This window comes from Gavialis gangeticus, unplaced genomic scaffold, assembly GCF_001723915.1.
Source record: "Gavialis gangeticus isolate Ggan-Ray unplaced genomic scaffold, GavGan_comp1, whole genome shotgun sequence".
Lineage (NCBI taxonomy): Eukaryota > Metazoa > Chordata > Crocodylia > Gavialidae > Gavialis > Gavialis gangeticus.
The window spans coordinates 13,004,414-13,025,000 of record NW_017728996.1 but is presented as its reverse complement, the minus strand read 5'-3'; the positions used below and the strand labels follow the sequence as shown (position 1 = coordinate 13,025,000).

The 20,587-nt window shown below is 43.6% G+C and overlaps 1 long non-coding RNA gene across 1 annotated transcript; it reads right to left on the bottom strand.

Annotated features, from left to right (window-relative positions):
• Nucleotides 1-16,492: 16,492 nt before the first annotated feature.
• Nucleotides 16,493-18,430, bottom strand: LOC109288358. The gene is made up of 2 exons (XR_002095115.1): nucleotides 17,797-18,430; nucleotides 16,493-16,582 (listed from the first exon to the last, which is right to left on the bottom strand). It is a non-coding gene; the product is annotated as an uncharacterized LOC109288358 (long non-coding RNA).
• Between the last annotated feature and the right edge of the window lie 2,157 nt (nucleotides 18,431-20,587).

The window sequence follows — 20,587 nt, the reverse complement described above, 5'->3', positions numbered from 1 at the left end:
AGGTCTCTAGGATTTGCAGTCCACAATCACAGCAGCAGGACTCTGTAGGTTGCTCATCATTTCCTCATATTGTTTCTAGGTACCTCTGGGATTTGCAGCCAGAAATAAGTAAGCAAGCAAAGCAGGACAGCTCTGTCCCTGGTGGAAGCTGGGGTTTCCTTGTGTGTGGGGAGCACTGAGCCAGCCCTCACTGCTCCAGCTAGGGAGCAGAGGGGTGGGACCAGCGCTGCTGCCTGGAACAGGCAGCACAGCCCAACCCAGGGCTGAAAATCATGCTGGGATGCTGGGGGACTCTGATTTAACTTGAACCAGGAAGGGGTCTGGGACAGAAGTTTCAGAAACAGGTTTGACCTAAATCAGTTAAGTCTGATACATCCAAAGAGGTGTATCTTAAACCAGTTTCAGCCATTCTGAAACTGGTTTATGTGCACTTATCTTCTATTCTGTTACAGGGTTAAACCAGTTTCTGATCATTTAAACTGAGTTATGTGTAACTTCTATCTCTAGCTCTGGTGTTACTTAGTACCAGATGGTCTCAGGTATGGCAGTATTCCTGCCTGGGTTGCTTATAGGCAGAGTAGCCACAAACTGTGTCCCATGACCTCATCCTCTCCTGTTTTGCCCCCATCCAACATCAGGGTTTGTGAGAGGAGTCTATATCTGGTTGTCTGGGGTCTTCTTAAAAAGTGGGTGGATTCTTTCCAGCTGGCTAGCAGGCTTTTGAGCCGCAATAGCAAGAAGATAGAAACCCTGCTAGTATTCCTTTGGGGTCAGCAGATGGCAACCTCTGTGGGAGGATAGCAGTTTAAACAGGAAAAGGCAAATATTTCTCTTCATGTTCTCTGCCCTCTTGTGGCCTGGCTCTGTTTAGCTCAAGTCAGGCTGAGAGCTGGAAACTTCTATGCTGGGAACTACAAGAAAAACAGAGCTACCACAAAGGCTCCAGGAACTTCAAGCTTTAGGCTTTGCTTCCTGAAAAATACCTTTCCGAGACAACTTTAAAAGCAAATTAGTGCTCAGTATACGTCCACCCTTCCCTAAGGCCTACTTGTTACAGTCACGTTTCTACGTTAGTTACTGGTTTTCTAGAAGAGGGTTGGAACTGAAAGGTTTACTAACATGTCTTGTTTAGACACAACAGCGATTATAATTTCACACATGGCCTTCAGCTGAATTGGGTGCCCCGTCTTTTGGAAAGTGTTTCTATTTGCAACGGACAGTAAATAAAGCACCTAGCGCCTGATGTCCAGTGCTTTATCATCTGTTTCTTAATGATTATAGAAATGATGGTAATACTTGTTTGGCTTTTACAGAATCCGAAAGGCATTCTTGAACCCTTTAGTAGATGCAAAAAATGTTCACCAACTAGCAATTCCCATTCACAGTGATTCATCTCTCCTTTGTGCCCTGAAAGGAAGTAGTGGACTTACCCCATACCTGCTATATGATCCTTCCTCCTTCCCCACAATAAATTTGACCCTTTCTCAGATCACTGGCCCTCTCAGATCACTGGCCATCTCACAAAACATTGAGAGAATGAATCAGATTGGCAAGTATATCCCTGTACCCGCAGACCATAGGGAAATAAGGCTAGAAAGGATCTCCGGTCATGTAGTTCCGGGGCGCCAACATAGGAAAAGTTGTTTCACTCAGTCTGCTAGGCTCCTGGCAGGCAACTGGTGCTTGAGTGCATTGTCCCATCGTCACTGCCTCATGTCCTGGCTCATTAAGGAGGTCTATGGTCCAGATCTAGCCCGGGGCATAGGGTGAGTTTGGCCTCCATGATCCTGTCTGGACCATCCTTCCCTGCCTCCACCACCACAGATGGATGCTGGTGTAGCTTCTAGCACCAGAGATTCAACAGCCTTTCCTAAGTGGTCTCTCTAACCTAATTTATTTAAAACATGATATCCAGGTTAGGAAACATGGAGAGTAAAGAGAGGTCACTGAATAAGTGCACATGCTTATGGGGGCGGGTAGGGGGGCAGGAATTGTCCTGCCTGTTGGAAACTCCTCTTGTATCATTGAATACCTGGCTATTCCCTCTCCTGCCCAGTATCTTTAAACAGCGGTACCCTGAGGGTTAAAGGCAAGTCAAACTTTTTTCTTTTTTTTTAATTTCCCTTTGTGTTACAACATGTCTCAATTTCCTTCATGACTTGCTATAGCTATGGCATGGAAATGCTGTTCTGGGAATACTCATTCATGTGAGGTGAATACTTATCTAAGGCCCATCAGGGAAAGTGGGGGGGGTTTGAATTATCGGTAAGTATGACAATCTTCACGCTTCTAATCCTCTCTGGGACTTACGGAGAAGTTGAAGCTTCAGGCGACTAAGGCAGGAAAGAGAAAAGCTGGAGTGTATAGTTTGCATCTTTAGGAATTTTCTTCTCTTTATAAAACAAAGTAAACTCTGTAATAAGCTGACACTGCTACGTCTTTGCTCCCTGTCCTGGAGGGGACGTGTAGTGGGCTGAAAATTAACAACTGCTCTGCTCTACCCTGGAGGCAGCTGCATGTCTGGCAGTGGTGGAGAGATTTCTGCTTTTGTAAAGCACTTTGGACTCTATTTTAAAGGTACTGGGTGCCTAAAGAAGCCTTGAGGAGTCAGGTGCTCTTGCCAGTTCCCCTAGGTTTCCATCTGTCTCTTTAGGGAATCTCAGGAACTTTTACAATGTAAAGTTTTGGGTCCCATCTTAAAGGCATGGCGGCAAGGGTATGAATTATCATTGTTGTAGGATAAGAGCAGCAAAAACAGTCCCATGATAGACAGAGTTATATAATGTAGAACATTTGGTCTGTAATTCATGTGAAGTGGTTGAAAGTCCTTTAAAGAAACCCCAAAAGAAGGGGGGGGTGAAAAGGAAAACAATCTGCTGAATGTAGTTGCTTTAAATTCATGTTGAATATCAAGGATACTAAATTTGCACTTGTGAAAACTTGGGAGGTTTTTTGGCCACAGCTGTACAATGATTTCACTGTTGCTGCCCTGAAAAGCAATGAGCCAGTTTACTCCCAAGTTTCATACATATCCTCTGGCATTGACAACTGAGCATATGGGGCTCTGTTATCAGAAAACTGCTGGAACTCGATCTGGAAAAAAAAAGAAAAGAAAAAGAAAGAGCACTAGCTATCAAGCTCTATCTAGCTTGTTGTTACCTGGTAACATCTTCCTTGGTTTTACTGATGTTTTTTCCTTGTCCCTTAGTAAATCCATTTGCATCCATCAAAGATTTGAATACTGATTCTGTCTGGCTTAGCTTAGAAGAAGCAAAGCATGACATCCCTTGAGATTAGTGTGCATCTTTATGTCCTTCTCTGACTGCTGAAATAAGTGCTTGGCATTTCTTAAGACTGATGAAATAAATCTACAGCCTGGCAATTTCAGTTTACAGATTTAGTGTTTCCATTTGACTCAGTAAAAAATGGCCCTGAGCCATCTAAGTTTAAACTTCCCTGAAGTTCAGGAGTAGAGTTTTGGATCTGGGGTTGTAGTTGTGCCTTATAGATGCTAAGGAGCTAGGGTCAGAAGGGACCTCAACAGATAATCAAGTCCGCTTTCCTGCCTAGGCAGGAAAAAGTGCTGGGGCCAGATGCCTTGTTCATATTTTCTTTCCCATAGAAAAGGGTTTAACTTGGTGCAGCAGGGAAGGTGGGACTAGCTGAGGAATAAATCATCTACTTTTCTGGTTCTGAGGCTGGCTGGGAACTGCCCAAGAACCCACTTGCCAAGTAACTTATGATGAAGTTATATGTTACACTTAGATCATACAAAGAGCCTTGTTGCACATTCATTTTGGGCAGCTCCTGGATCTCTTAACCCCTGGATTATCCATACATTAACACATGAAACTAGTTCTAAGCACTCTTTAGGTGGCTTAAAGTTAGGCCACTCCAGCCTAGGTTTATCTTTGATTTGTGCTATCCACCTTGCATAACACCAACGTCTAGGCACTCTAGGCCACAAGTCTTGATTGGCCTGCTACCCCTCCACTGCCCCCATGCCACCCCCCAGCTTACTTTCAGCTGCTGGTGCTGTCCCAGGGGCACAGACAGGGAAGAGAACCTCCCCTCCCCCACCTAGCCCCCACCACTGCCACTGCTTTTTGGGCTCGGCTTAGCCTGGAGAAGAGAGGTGGCCCAGGCAGGGGAGTTTTCCTTTCTTGCCTTCTTCCCCAGGACAGCACCAGCAGCTGAATGTAAGCTGGGGGGAAGAGGGGAGCTGCAGGGGCGGGGAGGAAAGGGGCACCCTCAGGGGTGGGGGGAGCCCTAGGGGTGCAGGGAGCAGGAGGCAAGCACAGGATGGGAGTCATTCTTACCTTTCAGTCCTCAAGGCCTCCATTGGCTTAAACATGTAGCTGCTCCAAACTCAAGCTACTACTAACACAATCAACATTTGAGCAGCTCAAAATGCAAATGTAACAAGGCCCTGAATCTGTGGAATATTAGGCGGTGTTAAACTTATGACGTGCTGTGAGCACCCACATGCAAAGAGTTAATACTCTTCCTTGCCTGCACAGCTTTGACTTACCACTACAGGGCTGTCAAGCAGGGTTGTGGCTACATGCTAGGATGCCTGGGATGGCGAGCTGGGAGCTGTGCATCCTGGGATGCTGGAGGACTGGAAATTGCTCATTTTAGCTCTGTGGAGCAGATTGAAATTACCTTAACATGAACCAGGTAGTACAGTGCAGAGTTAACTCTCACTTGAGTGGTCTAACTTTGAGATGCACGGAGGGCAGTTAGCACAAGTTAAAGAGCTTGAATGTACCAACACTCACATTTTAAGGGCCCTTAGGATAGTCTAAGTGTAATGTGTAACTTCCCCCTTAGAGAAGCCGGGAGGGCTGCTCTAAATCATATCGGCTGGAGGCTAAGTACTGTGGATTCCAGCCAGTCCACTTTCCACTGGTGCCCGCTAGATGAAGAAGGAGAACAAAGGATCTGTTGCAGAGTCGTCTGGCTATCCCAATGCTGGGGAAATCCTCTAGAGCAGTCAGAAAAGGAACAGAAAAGGAGAATGGAGCCCCGTGCTTTTACAGGAAAAACAGAGGCATAAATCAAGTGGCTGTTGCTCTGGAGTGCTGTTTATATTCCTAACTGCAGAAGAGGAAAAACACAATCTAAAATAATTCTTCCTTAAGCCTGTGCTTTGAGATGTAAGCTTATCAGTTCCTGGAGCCACCAAGGAGTAATTTCCCTGAATGTTCATCCTTACACAATATGCAAGGTTCAGTAATGGGGGTTTCCACTTTCTTCAGTAGCAGCTGGTCACTGCCAGAAGCCGGTTGTGGGAACTGATGGGTTAGTGGACTGATCCGGTATGGCAGAACCATCTCTCTAAAAATAGGTAGTTATTCTTCCCATTTCCTTGTCCTGACACAGAATTTCCTGTCCTAATTCCATTTTTTGGAGGCCTGAGTAGCTGACAGATCTGCTTTGAACCCTATTAGAGTGTACATCTCCAGTTGCAAAATAACGGCATTAATAAACAATGGGTGGGAATTGAGTTAGAGGTGTACGCTTAGTGCTAAAAGCCTTTGATCACAGCCAGCACACACAAGTATTTGATGCCTGTTTTTAGCTCAACATTTCAAATCTTACCATAAACTATCTTAGGGAAATACGCCTTGCTGGCTTAGCTTTATTTTTTTTAATTTTTTTTTGTTCTATATACAATGATCAGCCTTCGTTTTATTGCTCAAAGCCACTCGGTTCAGTAGCGTGGGCTGGGGGACTGGAGGGAACTTGTTATATGGGTCAATCAGTAGTGATCCCAGCACTGATATGAGTTAGGGCAGCCTAAGGGCAGCAGCAGGAATAATGGGGCATCTATACATGTTCTCTGAGGGTAGGAGAGGGCTGCTTTAATTAAAATGGCTGCAAGACCCACTCTACTTAAAGCATCCCCGTGCTTCAAAATGGCGGCAGGGGCACTTTATTAAAAGTTTGTTCGACGAGGTTTAGATAAAGTGCCCCCACCACCATTTTGAAGTGCAGGGATGCTGATGCATGAGACATGGAGGCTGGCTGGAGTGCCGTAATTGCCACTCTCCAGCAGACTTGATTAATTGAGTCTGCTCCAATGCATTGTAATTACAGTGGGTTGGAGCAACCCCCACACTGCTGTATAGACACCCATGGAGACTAGAGGCCAGCCCAGGACCATATCCTGGTTTTTCAGTGACCTTTCAGGAGAGCTGAAGCAGTAACTGTAAGTGCCAATTGCCAGGATGTCTCCTGGCTTAAGTCAAGAGGAAAAGTAAGATACAAAATGGCCTTGGCTTTAGCAAGGCTCATAAAGACTTAAGTGGTGCTTGATTTCTTAATTGGCATTCTTAACTTTCATAAGCCTCTCCCTTCTTTCCTCCTTCTTCTCCCTCATCTTGGAGAAAAGAGAGCATATTATATCATTAGCCCAGTGAAGACCAGGCACCCTCAGACTCTCCTTTGAAAGTCTTATTAACATGAGCTAATGCTTTTCAGCCCATCATTAGCCATTTCCTTCATATATTAAAAAAATAAAAGAAAACAAATAAGTGATGAGTGAGATTTAAAGAATGTGTCACCAAATTGTCTTGTAGGTTCAGGTCCTGCAATGGGAAGACGCCTTTAGAGTCCCATTAACTCTAGTGAGGCTCCATTAGAGACACCTGGTTCTGTTGACATGGGTAAAATTGTAAGTTAGGGGCTATTGATGTAGTATAGCCTATGTGGCAAATAAGAAAAGCCACTGTAAAAATCAGAGAAGGACTGGAATCTGGAAGTTTTAATTTTGTCTGTTGAAGTCGGTAGAAGCTGACATATTTAGTCTTCATATATTAATTGTATAAATGGGGAGGAAAGGTGGGGTGGTAGTTTCACAAAACTGAAAAAATGCTGATACCAATGACTGCAAAGTATGGCTTTGGAAAGCATTTCTTGAGAAGGTGTTTGTACAGGTTCCTGGATGTGATGAGGATGGGTCATAATAAGAACATATGTGGGAGTACATGGTGAGGAAATTGTAACAATGCAGGAGTGTTCGGTAGGGCATGGAAGAAATGTGGTACAGAGGTGGGGTCTGAACTGGAGTTTTGCCTGCTGCACTGTTTTGGGAAAATCACTTGACTGTTCTTTGTCTCAGTTTCCCCTTCTCTTAAATAGAAGTGGTAGTACTTAACCTTCCCTTTGTATGGGCTTTATGCCTGGATAAAATGTGATATAGTAAAAACTGTGTATTACAATATAAGCAAAAAAGGGAATCTTACCACAAAGTAATATGAAACTGAATGGCTATTTTCATTCCTGGAGATTTCCTATGAATGAAAAAAGAATGTAAACAGCTCAGCATAAATAATGAAAAACATGTGTTTTTAATAACTGTACCAGGGATGCAGTTTACACCATTATATAGAGAGCAGGTCAAACAATCTCAAAGCAAGGGATTTTTTTGGAAGTGGGGAGGAAGTATGGGTTGGATGAATGGACTATAAAATGGATAGAAAGCTGGCTGGATTGTTGGGCTCAACAGGTAGTAATCAATTGCTCAATGTCTAGCTGGAAGCCAGTATCAAGTGGGGTGCCCCAGAGGTCGGTCCTGGTGCCAATTCTTTTCAATATCTTTATTAACAATCTGAAATATGGAATAGATTGCACCCTCAGCAAACTCTCAGATGACACCAACCTGGGGGGTGTAGTAAATACACTGGAGGGTACTGCTAGGATTCTGAATGACCTAGACAAATTGAAGGATTGAGCCAAAAGAAATCTCATGAGGTTCAGTCAGGACAAGTGCAAAGTCCTGCATTTAGGACAAAAGAATCCCATGCACCAATACAGGCTGTGGACTGACTGGTTGGGCAGCAGCTCCGCAGAACAGGGCCTGGAGGTTACAGTGGACAATGCGATGGATGTTAGTCATCAGTGTGCCTTGTGGCTAATAAGGAAAGCGTTGGTAGGAGCATTGCAAGCAGATTGAAAGAAGTTATTATTCTGCTGTATTCTGCACTGGTGAGGCCACACCTGGACTACTGGGCATGTCTACATATGTATTTATGTCATCTTAAATGTATTGTGCAGTAAGTTACTGTGCAGTAAGTGGGAATAGGCCAGCATCTACACGTGCAGGCGATAAAGCACATTACCGCTGTGTGTGGACTGACTTGGGACTAAAGTTAGTCCCAAATCAGTCCACATACACAGTATTACTGCGCACTAACTAACTGGGCATAAATTTGATACCTGCATGGTGCAGGTATCAAATTTACACTCAAGTCAGTGTAAGTCGCCATATTTACTGCGCAGTACAGGCATGCACATATAGATGTGTGCCTGTACTGCATAGTAATTTCAGTTACTGTGCAGTAAGTTCAGTTACTGCTCAGTAAATATGCATGTGTAGACATGCCCACTGTGTCCAGTTTTGGGGTCCCCACTGGACACAGTGGGCATGATGTGGACACAGTGGGCATAGAAAATTGTGGACAAGTTGGAGAGAGTCCAGCAGAGAGCAACGCAAATGGTTCAGGGCCTGGGACACATGACTTACGAAGGGAGTCTAAGGGACCTGGGTTTATTTAGTCTGCAGAAGAGAAAACGGAGTTGGGATTTGATAGCAGCCTTCAATTCCCTGCAGGGGGTTCCAAGGAGGATGGAGCTGGACTGTTCTCAGTGGTGGCAAATGACAGGACAAGGAGCAATGGGCTCAAGTTGCAGTAAGGGAGGTTGAGGTTGGATATTAGGAAAAACTTTCTCACTAGGAGGGTGATGAAGCACTGGAATGAGTTACATGGAGAAGTGGTGGAATCTCCATCTTTGGAGGTTTTTAGGGCCCAGCTCAACAAAGCCTTGACTGGGATGATCTAGTTGGGGCTGGTCCTGCTTTGAGCAGGAGGTTGGACGAGATGTGATCTCCTGCAGTCCCTTCCAGCCCTCATTCTCTATGATCCTATGATTCCAAGGTGGGGAGGTAGAGTGGGGAAGTGGGTGTCACAAATGCTGAGTTGACAAAATCAGGCCTTTTTTTAAAACAGTATGTGGAAAACGATCAAAATGTGTGCTTTTGATAAGGCTGAAATGTTTTGTTTCAACTTTACCATGTTGACAGTTTATGCTGAAGATGGTGCAGGTGAACAAAATTATCAAGTGAAAAGGAAACATTTTGATCCCATCAAAAATGGGTTTTTTGAATTTTTGTTGTTTCTGAAATGAAAGATTTTGAATTATACTGAAAAGTGAAAAGTTCAGACTTTTGATTCCTTGTTCCAAATCAAGACAAAAGGAAGCCTGGAAATGCTTGTATGGCCCCAGAGTGGAAATTGTATTTTCTGACCAATTTTCCTTATTAGCCATACAGATAAAGAATGTTTTAATGAGTTTTATGTTAAATATATCAGTCCAACAACAACAACACTAGTATTTATGTAGTGTCCTCTACCCCCAAACATTTTGCAATAGTACATTTACAAGCAGATGTTAATTCTCACAATGCCTCCATGAATCAGACAAGTATTGTATTTTCTGTTGTGCAATTGAGTAAACTTAGGCACATGAATCAAATGACTGACACCAAGGACTGATTGACTGAGCCTAGAATAGAATAAACTTGACTTTCAAAGACACAACCAGTCCTACCATTGGCCTTTCACAATAGTTGACAAGGGTAAGAAGGAAATTCAAGGGCGTTTTCAACATTTTTTTTGCATATGCATGCTTTTTCACCTTTACAGCTGTGAAACCTTTTTTCTTCAAAACTGAATTGCAGAGATCTGAGTCTGGGCAGTCTGTGCTTTCAATTACTCCGTTTTTTGCTTTTTTTTTTATGTAGCAAGCTCATGAAAAGAATTGCGCTGGGATCTAATCACTGCTGATGACTTAATTTATACATTACCCCCACTAAAGTATTCATCCAAGCAAATCTACAGAACAAGTGTTGGCTACATCTGATTGTGTTCAAACCTATTTGTTGCTGAAGTGCCTCTGGATGTGATGAGCTACAACAGCGAAGAAAAGTGTCTGTACCAATCACAGGATAAATTAACAACTTTGGTGTGGCAGATGAATAGTAATGCTGCAGGCCAGAACACTAAATCCCATCTACTCTATTGAATGCATTGTAATTTAATTGGCAGGTGCCTTTCCATTTCTTTAAGGAGGATCAATGAAAAGTGCATGAAGAGCCACTCATCCAGGAAGCAGTATGACAAGTAAAAGGAGAGGAAAGGAAGCCGTGGTTCCCAGGGGGTGGGCCCTTCTCTTTTAGAAAATAAAGAGCACTTGTGGAGTCAATGAAGTAATCACAATGTTTGATTTTATGCCTGATTTTGCTGCTGGTTGCCTTTGTGATCTTGGGCCACTCATATAATTTGGCCCAGTTTATTCATGCATTCAGCACTCCCTTACAGAGATGGCACAAGGCTATATTAATTAATGTTTGTATATATAGGGTATCTTCAGGCCTGTTTCCCCACTGAGCTGTCCATGTGTAATTTTTATATCAGTTATTCATTTGCTGTTAGCAGCACCCAGATCTGTTCAACAGACCAAATGCTATCTCCGGGATGAGCCTGAAACTGAATTTACACATAGCTGTGAAACTTTTGGTTTACACAAGACCCATTCCTACCTTCTTGCAACAGCACCGTGCAATGGATGGTGGCTCAGGGGAAAGACTTGGCAGAGTTTGGCTGTTAGTTTGTGAGTTCTGGTTAAACAGGCTAGTATAGATCAACCAACAACCAGCAATTCAGGACAGTATTGGAATTTTCTTATCCACTTAACGGGGGAAGGGAGCCTGCTCTCTTGTGTGCCTCTCACTACAAGAGATGAATGCTTGTCATGCTCCAAATGAGTGACCCAGGTTTAGAAATGTTTCATTCTTGTACAGAGGAGACCTACAATCAAAAAAAAAAAAAAAAACCAGACGAGGAGGAAGTTTGAGGTTCTGTGGCTTTCATTTTTTACAAGGTATAAAACTTTGGTTTCAAGAAGCAGTGTTTCTTTACTGTTAGACAGGAATGGAAAATAATAGAGGGGAAATGTGGCTATAAAATGTATAGAGCCCTTCTTAATCATCAGGCACTGTCCAGATAATGGAGGAGAGGTATAAATTATCTTGCAGATGGTCCGGGGTTGCTCTGTACAGGCAGTTTATCATCATTATTGATCATCACTTACTTCTTAAACATAAGCTTTAGTTACATTCTTTAGAGCAGGAAAGGCCCTACAACGATATAATTTTACTTCTGTATCTGCATTAGGTTAGACTGAGTCATCATGTTTTGTTTCAAGTAAAGAGCATCTCATATCATTCTGACATTTGCTTGAAGCGCACAGGCCTGCATAGCAGGTACAGACTCAGGAATGGGGAGATAATGGTTTTGTTCCAAGATATGTTTGCAAACCAACTTCTGTCTACAATAAGTTGTGCTTTCAAGATGCTTCCTTGTTGACAGGTAGTAAAGTCCAGGTCAGCCTGTTGCACAAAATGCTTGTTTTACATAAGTCAGAAAATGTTGGAAACAAAGAGAATTAAGCCACCAAATTATTTAGCGTTTGGATAATGGATTTTTTAGATTCCTGGTCTAAAATCAGTAGTTGATGGGGGAAAGATTCTAGAAATAGAAGATGTTTTTACTTGAAATCACCAAAAATGTGTTTTGCTTGGTTAATGGGAATAGGGTGACTTTTGTCATCCCTTTTTTGAGCTTGGTTGTTAGGAGGTGACTATGGGAGAAATGCTTAGACTATGAAGACCAAGTATAAATACCACTGTGCTGTCTCCTGATATTCTGAGACCCAAAAGATCTTCATTTTTCTGAGGCTGAGGAGTATCCTGCTGAGACCAAGGCCCAGAAAAAGGAAATTGAATGATCTTACCACTTCCATCAGCTTGACTAACCCGGGAAGGCCCCTGGGGGTGTGAGATTTGGGTCCCTGCTTTTGCCGCTGTGTCATTTTCATTCCCTATTTTCTCTCCCCTATTTCTCCCATTTTATCTTTTGTCTGACATGAATTTAGTGGAGATGTTTAAGACAGCTGCACCATTTGCAGTAGTTTGGTTAGCCTGTGGCCAGAACAGCAGCTTAAATAGCTTGCTGTTGATAAAGTTTGGCCAGATCTTAAATAGCTGATAAGACTATCTGCTAAGCCTGTGTTTTCCTAGCAGCTAGGCTGGAACTGAAAGTCTGCAGTTGAAATGAAAGCTGTTTTATCTCTCTGTTGCTCTTTTCTTTCCCTGTTTTCCCATAAAGAAGATAGAACTGACCATCATCGACAGAAGTGATCTTCTTGGCTAACTTTCTCTCCCATAAAAGAACAGGTAATACCATCTTTAATCCCATTTAAAAGACTATAAAAATGTATAAATCCTTAAAAATCCACCAGCTAAAATAGAAAGGGAATAGGGAAACAATTATTTCATTGAAATCTCTTTTTGGATGCTTTGTCGCTGAGGGTATATTGTGTAAATGTTCAACATAAGATCATCCTTGCTGTTCTGGGCTCAGTTGTTTCCAGTGGTCTGAAGATGCCCAAAGGGCCTTCTGTACTTCTTGGACTTGGCTTTCCTTCACTGGGGTCTGATACGTCATTGGACTCCCTTCAGTTCCTTAAGGCTTTGCATCCTTCTATACAGGGGAAGTCTGTGTAATCTTCAAAGTTTATCTGTTCCTGGCACTTAGATGCATAGGGTTAAAATAGTTTCCAAATTAATGTCAAGCAATTTACTGCCTCCCCCTCCACCCACCCCCTTGAGCAGATTGGCAGGGACCATTGTTTTTTGCCTTGCTCTGTAGCAGGACACACAGTCCACTTTCTAGAATGATGTGGGCATATTTTACTTTAAAATGATGTACTGTTGTTGTGGTTTGGGGCATTGGCAACACCCTAGATGTCTCCTGATCAATTTTTCTGAACCACAGTTATTTTTGAGATCAAGTCTTTTGTATGTTTTGAGGCTTTCAGAAGTCTGAAGCTTGTTATAGGATGCTAGCAGGTGCCGTGCAACAGGTGTGGGTGCTATTGTGGAATACGGGCAACTCACACCTCTTAGCTCAGCAGTTGTTCCTAGTTCTTGAACAGACACCTCCGCATGGGTTGCCTTTAATTCGTGTGATAGTGGTTATCTTGGGAACCATAAAGCCTTAAGCCTTCATTTAAACCCTGATGTTGCTGGATTTACAATAAATATATTTTACTGAGGAGCAAATGTGGGCTCTTTTTGAACATTAAAGCAGGAACTTGCACAGAAAGGCATTTTGTGATGAAGATTAGCATGCCAAATGAAACCCCTTGTGAAGCCCACAGATTGGATCCCTGGCCCCAGTGTATTATATCCCCGGATAATAAATCATTTGTCTCTCTTCTATTCCCAGACAACTGTATCCAGAAAGTGCATTAAAATAGGTTACAAACATTATTTCCAGAGATTAACTCTGAAAGCTTTGGTTTAAAAACATGAGCAAATTGCTGGATTCTCAGTAAATAACTCTTCTGTTTTGGTCCAAGATAACTTCAAGACACGTTCTCAATATTTCCTGTTTCTTGCCTACTCTTTATAAATGTGCAGCCTAGAAAATGGGGTTCGACGGCTGCAAATAGAGCAAACACAGGAAAGGTTCTATGGAGACTAGACTGTTGTAATACATGAGTCACTGGATACACAGAATTTAATGGGAACTGGAAAATAGGCAGTGCTTTCCATTTAGCATTTGCTGAATCCCTTTTTAGCGGGAATGGAAAAAAAAAAAGCATCGCTGCGTGTAGCAGGGCACCAAGGTGCCTGCTACTTGGAGAGCCGGAGTAATGGCTCAGGTGCCAGTTGCTAGGGGCAACCAGAGGGTGCTAAGGACACACACCTGTCTGGCCATGTGACCGAAAGGAGCAGGGTCTGGCTCTAATATAAATTGCAGGCCTAAGGTGGCGAGGGTGTGCTGGCAGCCAGGGTGGAAGGAGTTTGGCCCTGAATGAGTGAAAAGGAAAAGGCCTGGCTGTGCAAGCAGCTAGTGACGTGGGTGAGACATGAAACACCTGTGGTGTGGTTCGGAGGATGTTTTATCCCCGAGGCATAGATTTGTGTTATATTCCCCAGGGGCTTGTGTTTTTGGTTGTTGTTACACCGGCGGTTTGGGAGAGGCTATAAGGGGATGGAGGAGGCCTCATAGGGGAACCACGTCAGAGTGTGGACCCCAGCCCCGGGGAGCGGGGCAGCATTGCGGAGAAGCCCCGGAGAGTGGGCAGCTAAGGGGGAAGCCCCGAAAAGGGGGCAGTAACCGTGAAGCTCCAGCACGGGAGCAGCGACCATTATGCCAAAAAGGGTGCAGCTGAAGGAGTGTGCCTCCCAGACTGCCAGAAGGGACAGCGCAGGGAGGGCGCTGACCCAGAGCATCGGCAAGGGCACAGCACAGGGGGATGCCATCCCTGAGCGCCAGGAAAAGGCGCAGTATTGGGACAGGGCTGACCCCGAGTATCCCGGAAGGCAGAACAAACAAGGTCGTGGAGAACCTGAGCGCCAGTGAGGCTCGGGGTGAGCGAGAAGCCCCAGAGAGAGAGGGGCAGTGACTGATGTTGAGCACTGTGAGGCGCAGCATGAGGCGGGACTCCAGAGAGCCCGAGCAAGACGAGACTGTGAAGGGACAGAGCATCAGCAGGGTGCGGAGTGAGGCAGGGCTGTAGAGCGCCCAAGTGCCAGGGAGACCGAGGCGGGTCTGGCACATAGCAGGAAAACTGTAGCCAAAGGAACAAAGGGCAGCCTCCCTACAATAAATACATAAAGATCAAAGACATGGCAGATGAGATTCTGAGGATGCTTAGAGAACGCTTGGCATGGTATTAAGGGCACCCTTAGGGGAGAGCACGGCCACCCTAGGGCCCCATCCTGCTGCATAGAGGAGAGAGGTTTTGGTTCAAGCTCCCCATCAGCAGGTAGTTGATAATCCTTTATTTCTCTATGTACCCTGATATAATTTTATCATCTTTTCAACAAGGCACGTGATGCGCTTTCACTATTGTTCTTCCAGCCATTATTCACACAGCATGTGCTTATGGCGGACAAAAATCTCTATGATATGGCACAAATCAATTACTAATCGGTGATATACTAGTATACAGGGACTGTGGGTAGTTCTGAATACTAGTCGCACAAGAATAGCTGCAGCCATCAGAACAAACCAGTGTAGTGCGCTTTCCAATAATATGCCCTATTTTAAATAATTCCCAAGCTCTTATTCTGGGCATTGTTTACCTTTATGGGAAATACGCGGTGGTCAGTATTTTCTCCTCTGTCTAGGTCATGCTCTATCTATAGCTCCAAGATTCCCCTCTTGCACTACATGAAGTGTCTATAATGATTCCCTATGCTGAATATTTTTATTCCCCTTTTCAATGGCCCTCTTGTCAAAGTGTTTTATTTCTTCAATTGTCTACTTCCTTGTGTCATATCTCTGAAATCCTATTGGGTTCTTTCCTAGCAATTTGATAGCCCGAGTAGTTTCCTGGCCAATACAAAGATCACCGAAGCATGCTATGCCAGATTGCTCCTGAACATGTGTGCGGTTCTGCTGCCTTGGTTGTAACGTAATACAGTACAAATGTGTGCAGAACTATTTGTGCGGTAGAATGCTTTGGGGGAGCTCAGAACCAACAGCAACAATTTGCCCAGGGCAATCTGGTTTTGTTCCAAAAGCTGTCTGTATGCCGGAGATATGTTTCTGGGGTTAGAGAAGAGAGATGATTAAATATATTAAGAATGGCCAGAGTTTCCATTCTACTTCAGTCTTGGCATGGATACGTGAGTAGTTCCTGTTCTAAGTCACATCCTCTGCAAACTTTATTTTACTGTTGCGCAAGGTTAGTTTGGTCAATATTTGACTGGGAAATTTCTTGGAAGTGCTATTATCAGAGTAAGTGCCTTGGAATCAGTAATGATGATTACTACCACAGATCACTAACCTACATCTTTATGTGGACACTCATTTTTCAGTGACACATTGTTTAGTAGTATGGCTTGTAAGTGCAGCTTGAAAAATAGGGGTCAAAATCGAGCTTAGTTGGTGCTAACTTTGGCCTTGATCCTTCAGACATGCTTGGGTAGCGAGCATTTTACAGAGCAAGATGAGAATTCAAAGTGATCTCGACCAATTGAAGAAATGGGCTGGTCTAAATAGAACAAGTGCAAAATGAGACATGTATGTAAGAATAATTGACTAGACAAACAGAAAATGAGTAACAATTGGCTAGGGAGCAGTTCTTCAGAAAAGGACTGGATTGTTATACTGGATCATAAAAGAAATGTGAATCAGCAATGTCACACTGTTGTGGAAAAAAGCAAACACCATACTGGGCTGTATAAACAGGTGTATCCTAGGTAAGATACGTAGCATAATGCTTCTGCTGTGCACTGGTAGGGCCTCAGCTGGAGTACAGGTTCACTTTTGGGGCCCACACTTCAAGAAAGATAGGAATAAGTGGAGAGAATCCAGCAACAAAGGTGATCAGAGGGCCTATGAGGACAGAGTGAATGAACTGGGCTTATTTAGTAAGTATTGAGGACAGAAGACTTGAGTTGAGACTTGATGATAGTCTTCAAACAGGTCAAAGGTTGCTACAAGGAAAAAAAAAAGGAGTAATAATTTGTTCTCTGTGTTCATTGAGAATAGGACAAGTTACAGTGGATTTAACTTGCTACGAGACAGAGAGAGAGATGCAGGTTAGACATTGCAGGGGAAGGAGGGAGCACAACTTTCTAATTCTAACTCTCCTAGTTATAATTCTTATCTCTCCTAATTCTAAAGAGAGTCAAGCATGGGACCATATTATCTAGGGTGGCTGTGGAATCTCTTTCATATTTCCTTTGCTGGAGACCATGGAGAATTGGTTAGACCAGGGCTGTCCAACTGACAGGCCACATGAAACCTGGGAGAGGTTACCTTGTGATCCCCAAGTTCCCACCTAGTGACTCCATCTATTGCTCTGGCTGCTGCTGACACCAGGGTCTCTATGTTCCCCTGCCCTCCCTTTTGCTTCCTGCTCCCATGTCAGGGCATGCAGCAGTGCAGCGCACGGTGCCGGGGGAATCTGCAGCATGGTGCAGCTCCCTAGCTGAAGTAGAGGCCACACACGGTGCAGCCAAGTGGCATTCCCACATGCATTAGTGCAGCTGCTGGGTGCGCAGCATGTACCGTGTACAGCCTCCAGCCACTTAGAAGTTGGACAGCCCCAGGTTAGACAAATCTCTCTTCAGGATGGCTGATTCCATCTCGGGGAAAGGGAATAGACTAGGTTCCTTTTTGCCCTATCTTGCATCACTATGATTTTCTACAAGTACTGAGTAAACTCCTTGTCTGTGATCCTGTAGATAATGCACGACATCCTGCGTCCATATGAGCATTTGCCTCTCCAGGACCACCTGTAAGTTCAGGGATAAGTGGGATTACTCCCTTGTGTATTTGTAGGATTGAAATTTTATTCCTAATGTAGACTACAATAATTTTAGGGTGGTATGGTTACAGCAGTGCAAACCCTTAGAGCAGGGGTGGCCAACCTGTGGCTCCAAGGCATGTGCGTGGTACAGGCCCTGTTTTGCACTGATGTGGCATGTCTGTATCAGTGGGGACAACCCCTTTGGTAGGCATGCACTCTGCTCCCTGATCTGCCGCAAGCCACAAACAGAGGCTGCTGGTGCCAGTTGTGACACCCATGCCACGGGTTGGCCACTCCTGGTCTACATTATCCATTTGTACCACTTGAACTAAGGTCTAAACAAGCCCTTAGTTAATACCTTTCCAGCTCATAGCAGATGAAGAGAAATGTACAAACCTATAAGGGAGGTGAAGTTCCCAATGAAGGTTTTTCAGTTGTCATAAAATTATACTGGTGCAAAGTGAATGTTAAAAATACCAGACAAGAGTATAAGTGCCTTAAAGTCCCTTAGAGCTCATAGGAAGTATGCAGGCAGGCCTGGGGGGAATGAGAACTGCAGAGTTACAGATGTGCGATGCAATTGTTGGTCTCTCTGCTACCACTGCTGGAAGCAAAGCATATTTTTCAGCCCAAACATCACTCACTTCTTTTATGTTAAGAGATAATACTGTAATTTAGGCCCCGGGATGGCCAACCTGTGGCATACATGCCATGAGTGTCACAGGCCACTTTTGTCTGTGGCTCATGGCTGACCAGGGAGGGCACAGGCACCATGGTGGCAGATCGGGTAGGGAGCAGAGCAGAGCAGCAGATCAGGCAGGAGAAGGAGACTGGGTGAAGGTGTGGGGCTAATTTGTGGCATGCCTCCCAAAAAAGGTTGGCCCTGCTGATTTAGGAAATGGGGGCTAATTGTGATATCCTTGATCTAGCACAACAACAATAGTAATAATAGCACAGTACTCCTCACTTAACGTTGTCCCAGTTAACATTGTTTCATTATTGCATTGTCAATCTATTAGAGAACATACTCATTTAAGGTCGTGCAGTATTCAGTTATAATGTTGTTTGGCCGCCACCGGCTAGTAGGTAACGACTACGATGTAATTGGATTTGCTTAGCATCGTTTCACTTAGTCGCATTTTTCAAGAACATAAGTACGATGTTAATCGAGGAGTAGCTGTAAGAACAATAACAACGGTAGTAATACTAGTAATAGTAGTGACAACAGCAGTAATAGTAGTAAGAACAACCATAGTAATAATAGTAATAGTAATAACAACAGCAGTAATAATAGTAATAACAATAGTAGCAGCAATAATACTAGAAATAATAGTGATAGTAATAACAGCAGTAATACAGGCCGTCCTCGGACTTACGACACAATCTGTTCCTGAAAACCGTGTCTTAAGTCAAAACGTTGCAACTTGGAACCAATTTTCTCATAAGAAACAATGTAATAAATGCGGGATTGGTTCCTGAACTGAGGCCTGATACCCTAGTTTCACCCCAAATACCCCCGAATTTTGTACTCAATTACTTATAGATGAGTAATATAGCTACGTTAATATATCTATATTGTAAATAGCAATCATTGATTTGAAAGGACTTCTTTGAGGTGATTTTGCTGGACTTTTTGAGAGGCTTTTGGTTGGACTTTTTGAAGGGTTCTTGGCTGGAGTCTTCTCAGGAGTCCTGGCTGCAGGTTTTTCTGGAGTCTCATCTACTTTCTTAAAGAAAGTGTCCGAGGAAGTTTGGACAGATGTTCTCCAGGGGCATGGTGATGCAGCGACCTCGCTCACTCGTGTGGCATTGCGTCAGATCAAGCATCGTAAAGTCGAAACGGACATCAGAAAGCCGAAACGGGGTGTCAATTTATAAACCTCATAAGTGCCATTCATTGTAACTCAAAATGCTCATAATAATAACAATCACAACAGCAGCAATAATATTAATAGTAACAACCACAGCAGTAATAGTGATAATCACCCCCACATTAATCATCCTAGGAATAATAGTATAATAACAATCACAATATTATTGCTGCTGTTGTGATTGTTATTATTACTATTATTCCCAGGATGATTAATGTGGGGGTGATTATCACTATTGCTGCTGTTGTGATTGTTATTATTACTATTATTCCTTGGCTTATTAATGTGGGGGTGATTATCTCTATAGCTGCTGTGGTCGTTACTATTAATATTATTGCTGCTGTTGTGATTGTTGTTATTATTACTATTATTCCCAGGATTATTAATGTGGGGGTGATTATCACTATTGCTGCTGTTGTGATTGTTATTATTAGTATTATTCCCAGGATTATTAATGTGGGGGTGATTATCTCTATAGCTGCTGGGGTTGTTACTATTAATATTATTGCTGCTGTTGTGATTGTGATTATTACTATTACTCCTCGGATTATTAGTGCGGGGTGATTGTCACTATTACTGTTGTGGTTGTTACTATTAATATTATTGCTGCTGTTGTGATTGTGATTATTACTATTATTCCTCGGATTATTAGTGCGGGGTGATTGTCACTATTACTGTTGTGGTTGTTACTATTAATATTATTGCTGCTGTTGTGATTGTGATTATTACCATTATTCCTCGGATTATTAATGTGGGGGTGATTATCACTATTGCTGCTGCGGTCGTGACTATTAATATTGTTGCTGCTGTTAATAGTAACATTAATAATCCGAGGAATAATAGTAATAATAACAACAATCACAACAGCAGCAATAATATTAATAGCAACAACCACAGCAGTAGCAGTGGTAGCAACAACAGCAGTAATAATCCTGGGAATAATAGTGAAAATAAGAACAGCAGCAGTCAGAATAGCAATAACAGTACTCATAACAGCAGCAATAAGAACAGTAACACTAGTCATCAGACCAGCAATAAAATAAGAGCAACAACACGAGGAGTCGAGGCTAGGAAGGGGAAGGCTAATCGTAACAACGGCCGCGCTACGAGCAGGAGCAGCCAAGTTACAAGCCCGCACTACCAGGACTCGCGGCAAGAGCAGGCGGCCGGCGGAGCGAAGAGCAGTAAAGCTGGATTGCACCGGGATCAGCCCCGTCCCGTGCCGCGGGCTCTCCCCGCGCTCGTGCGCGGGTGCAGGTTTCCGGGCGGGCGGCGCGCGCAGGCTCCTCCCCGGGGCCGCCCGGGCGGTCCCTTCC